We start from the raw sequence: 10,759 nt of genomic DNA, 5'->3' as shown, positions 1-10,759 counted from the left end.
TTTTTTTTTTAAAGATTTTATTTATTTATTTGAGAGAGAGAGAATGAGAGACAGAGAGCCCGAGAGGGAGGAGGGTTAGAGGGAGAAGCAGGCTCCTCGCCAAGCAGGGAGCCCGATGCGGGACTCGATCCCGGGACTCCAGGATCATGACCTGAGCCGAAGGCAGTTGCTTAACCAACTGAGCCACCCAGGCGCCCCACCTGTTGTAGATATTTAATACAAATAGAATCATACAATATCTGATCTTTTGAGTTGGGCTTCTTTCACTTAGCATGTTTTTTGAGGTTCATCCATGTCGTAGCACAAATCAGTACTTCATAACTTATAATGGCTTAATTCCATTGTATGGATATACCATCTTTATCCATTCATCCATTGATGGTCTTTTGGCTATTGTGAATAGTATTGGTATGAACATTCGTGTACAAGTATTTGTTTTAGTACCTCTTTTCAATTCTCTTGGATATTTACCTACCAATAGAAGTGCTGGGTCATATGATAATTCTATGTTTAACTTTTTGAGAAACCAAACTTTCACAACTGTTGTAGCATTTTACATTCTTACCACACACATCTTTTTGTAAGTAATTCTAAAGTTGGTCAAACCTCCTATTTTCTAAATGAACACGAGGCTCAGAGAGGTTAAATAACCTGTCCAAGGTCACACAGCAGGGTCCAGACTAGAACAAATCTTTCCTGAGTCCCTAGCCTTCCACCCACTAAGAGCATCCCACCCTCCTTCAAAGACCCAAACTACCATTCATTGGTATATTTGACAGACCTGTACAGTGAAGAACTGAGTTAGCCATATTTATGAAGCTCCTTCCCTTCCCTCAACATTTGTTGAAAGAGCCCACCGCCATGTTCCCGATTTCCAGGCTGCACCTTGAAAAGATGCAGAGCTCACAATCCCTGTATCTGCCTCCTGCTGCTGGCCGAGGCCCCTCTTCTGTTGCCATGGAAACCACGCACCTCGGTTTTGGCAGTGCACCAGCTGGACAGGGAACTGAGAGCATCCTTGTCTCCCAGGCTAAGCGGAGCTGTCAAGGTTATTCGCTTACCAGATCTGTATTTATTGAGCACCTACTAAGCACCAGGTTTGGGGGTTCTTTGTTTTAGATGCTAGGGATACAGCAGTGAACAAGCTAGACCATGGATGGTGCCCCCGGGAGCCCACAGCCTAGGGGAGGAAACAGACAAAACACAAAGAAATAAAAAAGGGTTTTTTTCTGGCTCCCCTCCCCAGTTCTTCAAATTCTCCCATCTTTTCAAGCCTGGCTCAAATCCCACTTCCCCTGGGGCATCCTCCTCACAAGCTCAGATCCAAGTGATAGCTCGCTCCTCTCAGCTCTCACAGAGCATTTTTTTTTTCCTGATTGCAAATGATATGTGCATTGCAGAAAAATGTAGAAAAGACATGAAAACACAAAGAAAAATAAAGATCTCCTGTAATTTTACCACCAACAGTTAAGCACTGTCAGCATTTCCTTCTGGTCTTTTCCCCTTTCTACATATGTATAATATTTGGGGGTTTTTAAAAATATAATTGGGTCCTATATTATATATTGCTTTGTAATCTTGTCTCATACTAATATATTTTCTTCCCAACAGGTTTTGAAGTTCCCTGAGGACAGAGATAGGGTGTTGATAATAAGCAGAGAATATTCATTGTGCCATGGTTCTGAGTGCATTACTGAGTTGACCCTCTGTAATTCTCAAAACACCCTTATGAGGTGCCTACCCTGGGATTCTCATTTTACGGATGAAGAAACAGAGGACTGGCCAGGTAAGGAAGGGAAAGGAATGACCAAAAGCGTGCATGAGACAGAGTGGCCCCTGGACCTTGGTTTGCTTCTGGGACCATGTACCCTGCTGCCAGGCTTTGTTGAATGATTGGCCATGAGCCAGGGACCCAACAACAGGAGGAGATGATAGAGTAAAGCATAGGAGAGAGGCACTGTCGTTTCCGCAGCATAACAAGAAACCACCACACTCACCTTTATTTTTTTAAGGTTCTCAAATTTTAGTAATCTCTCCACACCCAAGGTGGGACTCAAACTCACAACCCTGACATCAAGAGTCCCACGCTTCTCCAACTGGGCCACTCAGGCACCCATCCCCCCAACTTGCCTTTATTGGACTTGCTTAGAAGGCATGTGAGGCTAACCCACCTCCTTCGAGGACACTCTTCAATGCTGGGCTGTGTCTGGCGCGATCTCTCTCTCTCTCTCTCTGTCTTTTTTTTTTTTTTAGAGAGAGAGAGAGGAGGAGCATAGGGAGAGGGACAAGCAGACTCTGCGCTGAGCACAGAGCCCAATGAGGGGCTTGATGCCATGACCCCGAGATCACGACCTGAGCCAAAATCAAGAGTTGGACTCTTAACCAACTGAGCCACCCAGGTGCCCCTGTGTCTGGCTCTATAATGACAATAGCGACAAGATTATTCATGGTACAGTCACAGTACCTCAAGCAGGAGCAGAGCTCTGGGTTTGGAGCCAAACAGACAGGAGTTTGAATTCCAGTTCTGCCTCTTGCTGACGGTGTAGCCCTGGGTGTAGCTCTGGGTGGCCTGTCCCAGTGTATTTAGCCCCGCCAGCCTCCCTCTGAGGGTAGGATGATTGCCCCCTTTTTAGAGGTAACTGGGAAGTAAGGTGGTTCCTCCAAGCCTGCACCAGTGAGGGGTGCGGTCCAAATCGAGTGCAGGCCTCCCTAACTCCAACAGCCATTCTCTTTCCACTGAACCCTGGGCCGCTTTTCTTTCTCTTGACAAGTGGGTTTCCTTCGTGACTGGAAGGAGTGGGCAAATCATCTGCCTGTTCTGTTCTTCCTGTTCTCTTTGAGCTTCACCAAAGACCCTGCAAGAGGCACAGGCTCAGAAGCTACTGCTCCTGCCCCCACCAGGGTTATCTAGGGCCCTCTGTGCTGTGGTCTTCGGGGGTGACAGTGCTCTTGTGGGCCATGGTTTATCATCAACAGTATTTCCTGCCTCTGTGTCACCAGCAGGACCTTAACTCACACACACGCACACACAAACACACGAAAGACAAATGGCTAGCTGAAGAAAACGGACTACAGATGACAGAGAGAGTTCATATGTTAAAGGTCAACAGAGTTCTTAAAGATGGATAAAAAAAAAAATCAAGATATTTGTTTTACTGCTTTTTAGGCATTTTTTGAAATAAATTAATTTTGAAAATTGTGACTGAACTTAAATGTCACTGAATTGTACACTTTATTATTTTTTTAAGATTTTATTTATTTATTTGTCAGAGAGCACGCGCAAGCAGGGGGAGTGCCGGCAGAGGGAGAGGGAGAAGCAGACTCCCTGCTGAGCAGGGAGCCCGATGCGGGGCTCAATCCCAGGACCCTGGGACCATGACCTGAGCCAAAGGCAGATGCTTAACGGACTGAGCCACCCAGGCATCCTGAATTGCACACTTTAAAATGGTTACAATGGTGACCTTTATATGTGCATTTTACCTCAATTTAAAATTTCTTTAAAAAAAAAAAAAAGAATGCCCTTTGGGACGCCTGCTCAGGGGAGAGTCCGCTTTTCCTTGCCCTCTTCCCCTCCCCCGACTTGTGTGTGGGCGCGCTTTCTCTCCCTCTCTCAAATAAATAAATAAAATCTTAAAAAAAAAAATGGGACGCCTGGGTGGCTCAGTCGGTTAAGCGTCTGCCTTCGGCTCAGGTCATGATCCCAGGGTCCTGGGATCGAGTACCATATCGAGCTCCTTGCTCAGTGGGGAGCCCACCTCTCCTTCTGCCTGCTGCTCCCCCTGCTTGTGTGTGCTCTTTCTCTCTCTCTTTCTGACAAATAAATAAAATCTTAAAAAAAAAAAAGGAGGACCTGGGTGGCTCAGTCGTTAAGCATCTGTCTTCGGCTCAGGTCATTATCCCAGGGTCCTGGGATCCAGCCCCTCATCGGGCTCCCTGCTCAGTGGGGAGCCTGCTTCTCCCTCTCCTGCTCCCCCTGCTTGTGCTCTCTCTCTGTCAAATAAATAAATAAAATCCTTTTAAAAAGGAAAAAAAAAAGAATGCCCTAAAGGGAAAAAAAAATGTGCAAAGGACACCAGTAGGCGACTCACAAAAGAGGAAATACAAATGGCCTACAAAAACTTAGTACTATTTCCAACGGACTAATTGGTCTCTGCTTAAATGCCGCTTCCTCAAAAAGACTGCCCCAGACACCCTCCTAGTTAAGTCCTGTTACGTTTACAACAGCACCCTGAGTTTCCCCACGAATTACCCCCTAAGTTGTGTTCTCTCCCACTAGACGGTCTCCAAAGGCAGGGTCTCCTACTATCTTGACCCGATAACATCTCCATTGCTCAGCGCAGTGCATGGCTCTCATAAATATTTGTTGAATGACCACACAAAAAATCATTTTTGGCTATCAAGTTATCAAATATTTTGCGACCTGCCACTCTGGCTGGCAATGGCCTAGAAGGAAGGACCCAGTGTTTTCATATCACACTGCTGGGAGGGTACACTGGGGCAACTTTCTGGAAAGTGGTCTGGAGACATTTTTTTTTTGAGAGAGAGAATGAGAGAGACAGAGAGCACATGAGAGGGGGGAGGGTCAGAGGGAGAAGCAGGCTCCCTGCCGAGCGGGGAGCCCGATGCGGGACTCGATCCCGGGACTCCAGGATCATGACCTGAGCCGAAGGCAGTCGCTTAACCAACTGAGCCACCCAGGCGCCCTGGTCTGGAGACATTTTAAAAGCCTAAGAAATACACTTACCTTTTGACCCAGCAATTTCACTTGTAGGAATCTGATGAAATAAGCACAACTGTTCGTTCAAGAGTGTTCGCTGGAGCACTGTTTCTATTAATGAAAACCGGAAACCATCTAAATGTCCAACAGTGGAGGCCATTTGCATGAACAAAGGTAATGGTGCTCAGATTGAGTTAAGCTTTTAGCTGAAGATTTGGGGTGCTGTGTGATCCAGCCAGTGGCTCCTTCTGAGCGCTTTGTGTCAGTGTAACCACACTGTGAGAAAGCAGAATGGTCCCTGGGATAGACTTTGGCTCAGGAATTTGGGGTGTCAATCCAAATTGGTTAATGGTCATCCACCTCAATCCCACGCTGGGGCAAGGATAGGTGGGGATACAAGCAGAAGTTTGTGATTCATGGTTCACATTTACAAAACCATCACCAAGCTCTTTGAGGTTCCTTCCTGGGGTGACTCCCCAGCCCCCATCTGTGCAGACCTGACATTTCAAGATGCACATGGAGAACCTGGAAAGCCAAGGTGGTGGAGTGAACCCACATCTTCAGGACTTTGGGTCTTACTTTGTTCTGAAACTCCATTTCTAGCAACTGAGGGACAGAAAATAGGAAGAGCATCAGTTTCTTGTCAGACAGAGGTCTGAACCCACTTCCAGCTGTGGGATTTGGGGTAAATTTACTTTACTTCCCCAAACCTAGGGGGTTCTTATGGGAAATTAACGAGAATATTATTATGCACGTTGTAAATGCATAAGCAAATGGTAGCCATTTTGTTGTTATTGTTTGCGATTCAGTGTTCTATGCTTTGATGAGGGAAGCCCAGGATTAAGACTCATCTCAGGGGTGATAAAACCCAGTCTGGGGGAACAGGGCAAGTTTCCTACGGGATGCCACCGACACATTCCGAATGGTAAAGGAGAAAAGCCTAGGATATTTCTTTTCTAGACCATTCTGAGTAAGAATGTAGCATATTCCAATGCCAGGTGATCCCCAAACCTGCCTGGGGTAAGAGTGAGGAGGTGGAGGGGTTGGGGTGGCAGGTTACAACAGGAAATGTTATTCCATTCTCTGTGAGGCCCCTGGCATACGGTAGGCTTTTGACCTTCACCTCAAGCCTGAGGATTCCTTGTTTTCTGGTCCATGACTTGTTCTCCAAAAGAAACACAGCACCAGGAATAGTACCCTGGGAACTAGCTGGAGTCTCCAGTCTTCGTGACCCCAGCTAAGTTCCTTCTTCTCTCTAGGATTCAGTTTCCTCATCTCGTAAAACATGGTGGTCAAACTCACATTCCTCCAGGCCCCAAGGTAACCTGGTGATGTGTAGGCCCACTGGGGACTCCAGGGCTGAGGAAGGTACCACAGAAAGGGGCAGCCAGAGTCTAGCCAACCGTGGGAATGTGGACCCACTGTTGTGAAGTCTTCCTGTTTTTCATGAAAATCTAGAAATCTGAAAATCTCTTGTTTTTTAAATGTTTGGTAACTAGTCCAAGCTTTTCTTTCCTTTTTTTCTTTTCTTTTCTTTTTTTTTTTAAGATTTTATTTATTCACTTGACAGAGAGAGGGAACACAAGCAGGGGGGAGTGGGAGAGGGAGAAGCAGGCTTCCCGCAGAGCAGGGAGCCCGATGCAGGGCTCAATCCCAGGACCCTGGGATCATGACCTGAGCCGAAGGCAGACGCTTAACGACTGAGCCACCCAGGTGCCCCCCAAGCTTTTCAGTAAACATTGTGCTGGCCAAATGAAACAGGCCTCTGGGCCAGAGTGGGCCTCTGGCCCCAATTTATCATCCCTGGGATGGCTCTTCTCAGAGTCCTCTGACTCACAGTTTGCCATTTTGTGCGCCTGGAATTTGCTCCCAGGATTCCCGGGTGGGCCTTTCTCTGACAATAGTGTGTAATACATGACCTTGAGCAGCGAGGTCAAGTGCTTTGAGCCTGCAGGCTGTACCCCCCACCACAGAAGCACTCTGAGATGGGGCTTGGCCTTCAGATAAGTCCCTGGTAGCCTTTCACAAACTCAGATCTTTCTTAGAAATTCCTAGAAACTCCGGCAGAGTCTCCCAGCTTTGGAGGACTCATCTAATCCATTAGACCCAGGGTAGCAGACAAATTGTAAGTCAGAACTTGGATTCACAGGAAGTAAGTCTGGACTGAGCCTTAGGTATCATCTAATTCGATGCCACCATTTTACAGACCCAGAGTGTTCTGTAAAGGGATAGTGGTTACTAGTGAACACTTAGAGGAGTCAGACAGGCCTGGGTTCAAATCCTGGCTTTGTCACTCGCCAGCTCCTGATGTTAGCCCTTTTTCAAGATAAATAAATCTGACCCATGTCCACTTCTGTTTCTCACCTTTACACCTTTGCCTTGCTTGAATTCCTACAGGAATTCCCCCTTTCCCTCCATTTTTCGCTTCTAAAAAAACATCCTTCTTGTTTTTCAACAGTTGGCTCCGATTTCAACTCCTCTCTGAAGACATTCATCCATCTATTCATTTGAATAGGTAATATATTCACAAACACACTCAAAATTCAAATGCAGTGAAATCCTTCTTGATCTCTATCCTCTATTCCAGTAGCTTTGACTTCTCCCACCATTAAGCTGCCTCAGTGTCCAGGATGGGGCCTTGCAATGAAGGGGGAATGGTTGTGAAAATAAGATTCAGCTGTGGGAGGAAATCCTATGCAGCCCTTAAAAATGAAGTGGAAGAATTGTGGAAAATATTTACAGATTGTTGCTGAGTTGAAAGAGTAGGCTACCCCTTCCTCTTTTTTTTTTTTTTTTAAGATTTTATTTGAGAGAGAGAGAGTACGAGTGGGATGGGCAGGGGCAGAGGGAAAAGCAGACTCCCCGCTGAGCAGGGAGCCCCACGCAGGACTCCATCCCAGGACCCTGGGATCATGACCTGAGCCGAAGGCAGATGCTTAACTGACTGAGCCACCCAGGCACCCCTCTACTTCCCTTTTCATGTTATTCTTTATTTTTAGAATTTTCTACGTTCACTTTGTAGTCATTATAAAATAACTTCTTTACACCATTGAATCTCTTATACTCTGTGATCACCCAACAACTCTGGTGATGAGTAAGGTGAGGACTGTTATTCCTATTTTACAGATGCACAGACTAAGATTAGAAGGGGACCTAGGGCTTGCCCAAAGCCTAAAGCTAAGATGCAGAGCCACGACTGAAAACCAGATCCTCCTAAGTCCTGTTCTTTGCTTTCTTAAGGAAAAACCCCCAGTCACTTCCTGCATCCCCCTAGCTGTGCACATGTGGCATCTAAAGATTGTGCAAGGGGCAGAGAAGCCAGTGAAAACAGACATGAAGCGACATCTTGTAATAGCGCCAGGGGAGTTTTGTCCAAAGTTGACTTCCACAAACATATGGGCATATTTCGATACCTACATTGATATAAATGTATTGTTTTAGTCAAAGCACTTTTGGAAGCAAACAGCAAGGATCTATTTAAACTAGCTTAAGTGAACAGAATAGGAATTTACTGGAAGGGCACTGTGACATCTTACTGAACCCCAAAGTAATGGGGCCTCAGAGGCCTGGAATCGAGACAGGGGAGGGAGTCAGGAGTCCTGAGAATCAGCTGGAGCTCTTTTGGGTGCAAGTAACAAAGTCAACTCAAACACGGTAAATAAAAAAGGACTTTATTTGAAAGACACCAGGGTGTTTCCTAGAACAAAACGGGAATTCCAGAAGGTCCAGAAGGAGGGACAAGAGCACTCTGGGGACCAAGGTAGTCCTTTCTCTCCATCATTCTCTCCAACATGCTTTTCTCAGGCTGCAGACCCATTTCTCTGCTTCTCTGGTTTCTTTGGGGAAGAGAACACGTTTGCCCCCTGGCTCCCCAGTGTCGCACGTGTAGTTCTAGCACACAGAGAGACTGGACCTCTCACCAAATTCCTAGGGGAAAGACTAACTGGCCAGACTTGGACCTGCTGCCACGTGGGTCCAGTCAGCTAGGGTCAAAGGCAGGATGGTACAAACAAAGCTGCCACAAGCTGGTTCTCGTTTCTTCTTTCCCCTGAGCATATTTGCCTTCTAGAGATTGGTTTCTCAAAGTTTTTCCAGATTTTGTTATGTTCCTCATCCCAGCCACACTAGAAACTGACTAGAACTGCTGAGCCCAATGCCGAATCCCTTGGACAGAGAATTGGATGGGTCCAGCTCAGATCCCTCATCCACCCTGGTGTCAGTCTGTGGCTAGGAGAAAAGGGAGGGGTCTTGCCCTACCAAATGGCTGCCCTGGCCCACACATGGGGAGAGGGCAGTTCTCAGAAAAAGTGGATTGTTATGAACTGGTCAGATACCTCACAAGATGATGGTTCTTCCCGGTGCAATTACATCATGTTGTGCTGCTAAGCTTGAAAGCATCTTCATAAATGAGGTGTTCGCTTCATTATCTTCTCTTGAAGCCCCAGAAAAACTAGGGCGTCTTTTCATTTCAAAGGCACCAGGATTAGAAATCTTTGTGCACCGCAACTAATTCAATTTGGCCAACATATTGAGCACCTACCTTGAGCTAGGCGCTGTGCCAGGCCCTGACCATCCAAAGACTATCAAAGATCGTCTCTGCTCAGTAGATCCATCCCCCTGCCCCCATTACGGTGTTTATATCAGTCAAGCTCCTTTAGAAATCTGTTATTTCCGACACAGCTGCTTTGGAACTTCCATCTGACTGCATTAGGAGGCACTAAATTGCACGAATTCATCTGAGAGTCAAGATCACAGGAACTAATAATGTACTTGATCTCCGTACTCCGAATCATCATTTTTTAAAACAAAAATATTATGAAGGCCATTGACAGTGGTGAAATTAATATCCGGTTGGGACTTCCCAAGCAGCCACGGAGGCCTGTCATTATGGAGTAGAATCTAGGCCAGACACACTCGTGATGCTCTCCAGTGTCTGCATTGGCTTGCTGGGGTATTAATGGTTCGGCTGAAAGCATGAGGGGGCCACACACAATACAGGAGGTAGACCTCTCTGGATGTAAGTCCTGACTCTTCCATGTACCAGCTAGGTCACTGTGGATGGCTCACGTCCTCTCTCTGAGCCTCAGTCACCCCCTCTCTGGAAAAGGGCACAGAACCACAGATTAGCTGCCGATTCTTCTGGGAGGAGTGGGAATTCCAGTGAGCAGCAAAAGGACATTTTCACATATTACTTCATCAGATATTGTCTGAATTAACTACAGAGAGCGAGTGTTTCTGTTGAGATTTTCAAAACACATTTTAAAAACTCAGAGGAAAATAGACAAAGGCAGAGTTAAAAAAAAAAGTTGCATATCAGCTTTTTTGTTGTTTTCTCATGAATCGGGCAGCATCCCATGTAGCAAGCAGAGAGATGCTCCCTACATCTCAGCTTTTAACGTGCCTAGGCACATATTGCTGCTAATCTCATCTTGTACTCAAGCCAGGTAAACGGTGCTGCTGTCTCAGCTTGTTTTTTGTTTGTTTGTTTGTTTATTTTTACCTTGAGTGCCTCACTCAAAGGCAGAGATCCTAGGATTTCTTGGGTCTTGGCTGCCCCCAGGGCTGGCTATATAATTTGTGGGATCCCATGCAAAATGAAAATGTGGGTCCCCTTGTACAAAAAGCAGAGAAAAGTGCTGTTAAAAGTAGTAACACTTACAGCTTTTTCCTTTCTTCTGCGGTCTTCCGCCTCTTGTCATTTCTTATGTGCTATTTATTTGCTATTCATGTCCTCAGAAAAGAAAAAAAAAAGGTTGAATTATTAGCGTGAATTTTATTGTTCGTGTTTATACTGTGCAATGCCAGTTTCAAATGCAAAAAATATGAGAATTTTTTTTAAGATTTCATTTATTTATTTGAGAGAGAGAGACCGAGATAGCGAGAGAGAGCCCGAGCAGGGGAGGAGAGGAAGAAGCAGGCTCCCCACCGAGCAGAGAGCCCAATGTGGGACTCGATCCCAGGACCCTGGGGTCATGACCCGAGCCAAAGGCAGACGCTTAACCGACTGAGCCACCCAGGTGCCCCAGTCATTTGTGTTTCTAA

General features: G+C 46.1%; 1 long non-coding RNA gene across 1 annotated transcript in view; it reads left to right on the top strand.

The window, feature by feature from the left end:
* Window positions 1-4,885, top strand: part of LOC145716826 (uncharacterized) — a 7,877-nt gene extending 2,992 nt beyond the window's left edge. Inside the window, exons 2-3 of the long non-coding RNA XR_014139738.1 lie at window positions 1,612-1,786; window positions 4,772-4,885. This is a non-coding gene — a long non-coding RNA (uncharacterized LOC145716826). The remainder of the gene's footprint in view (window positions 1-1,611; window positions 1,787-4,771) is intronic.
* The last annotated feature ends 5,874 nt before the right edge of the window (window positions 4,886-10,759 follow it).

The sequence above is a fragment of the Leptonychotes weddellii genome, chromosome 13 (genome assembly GCF_054177405.1).
Source record: "Leptonychotes weddellii isolate Sample4059 chromosome 13, ASM5417740v2, whole genome shotgun sequence".
In the NCBI taxonomy this organism is placed as follows: Eukaryota; Metazoa; Chordata; class Mammalia; order Carnivora; family Phocidae; genus Leptonychotes; species Leptonychotes weddellii.
This window is presented reverse-complemented; position numbering and strand designations above follow the sequence as displayed.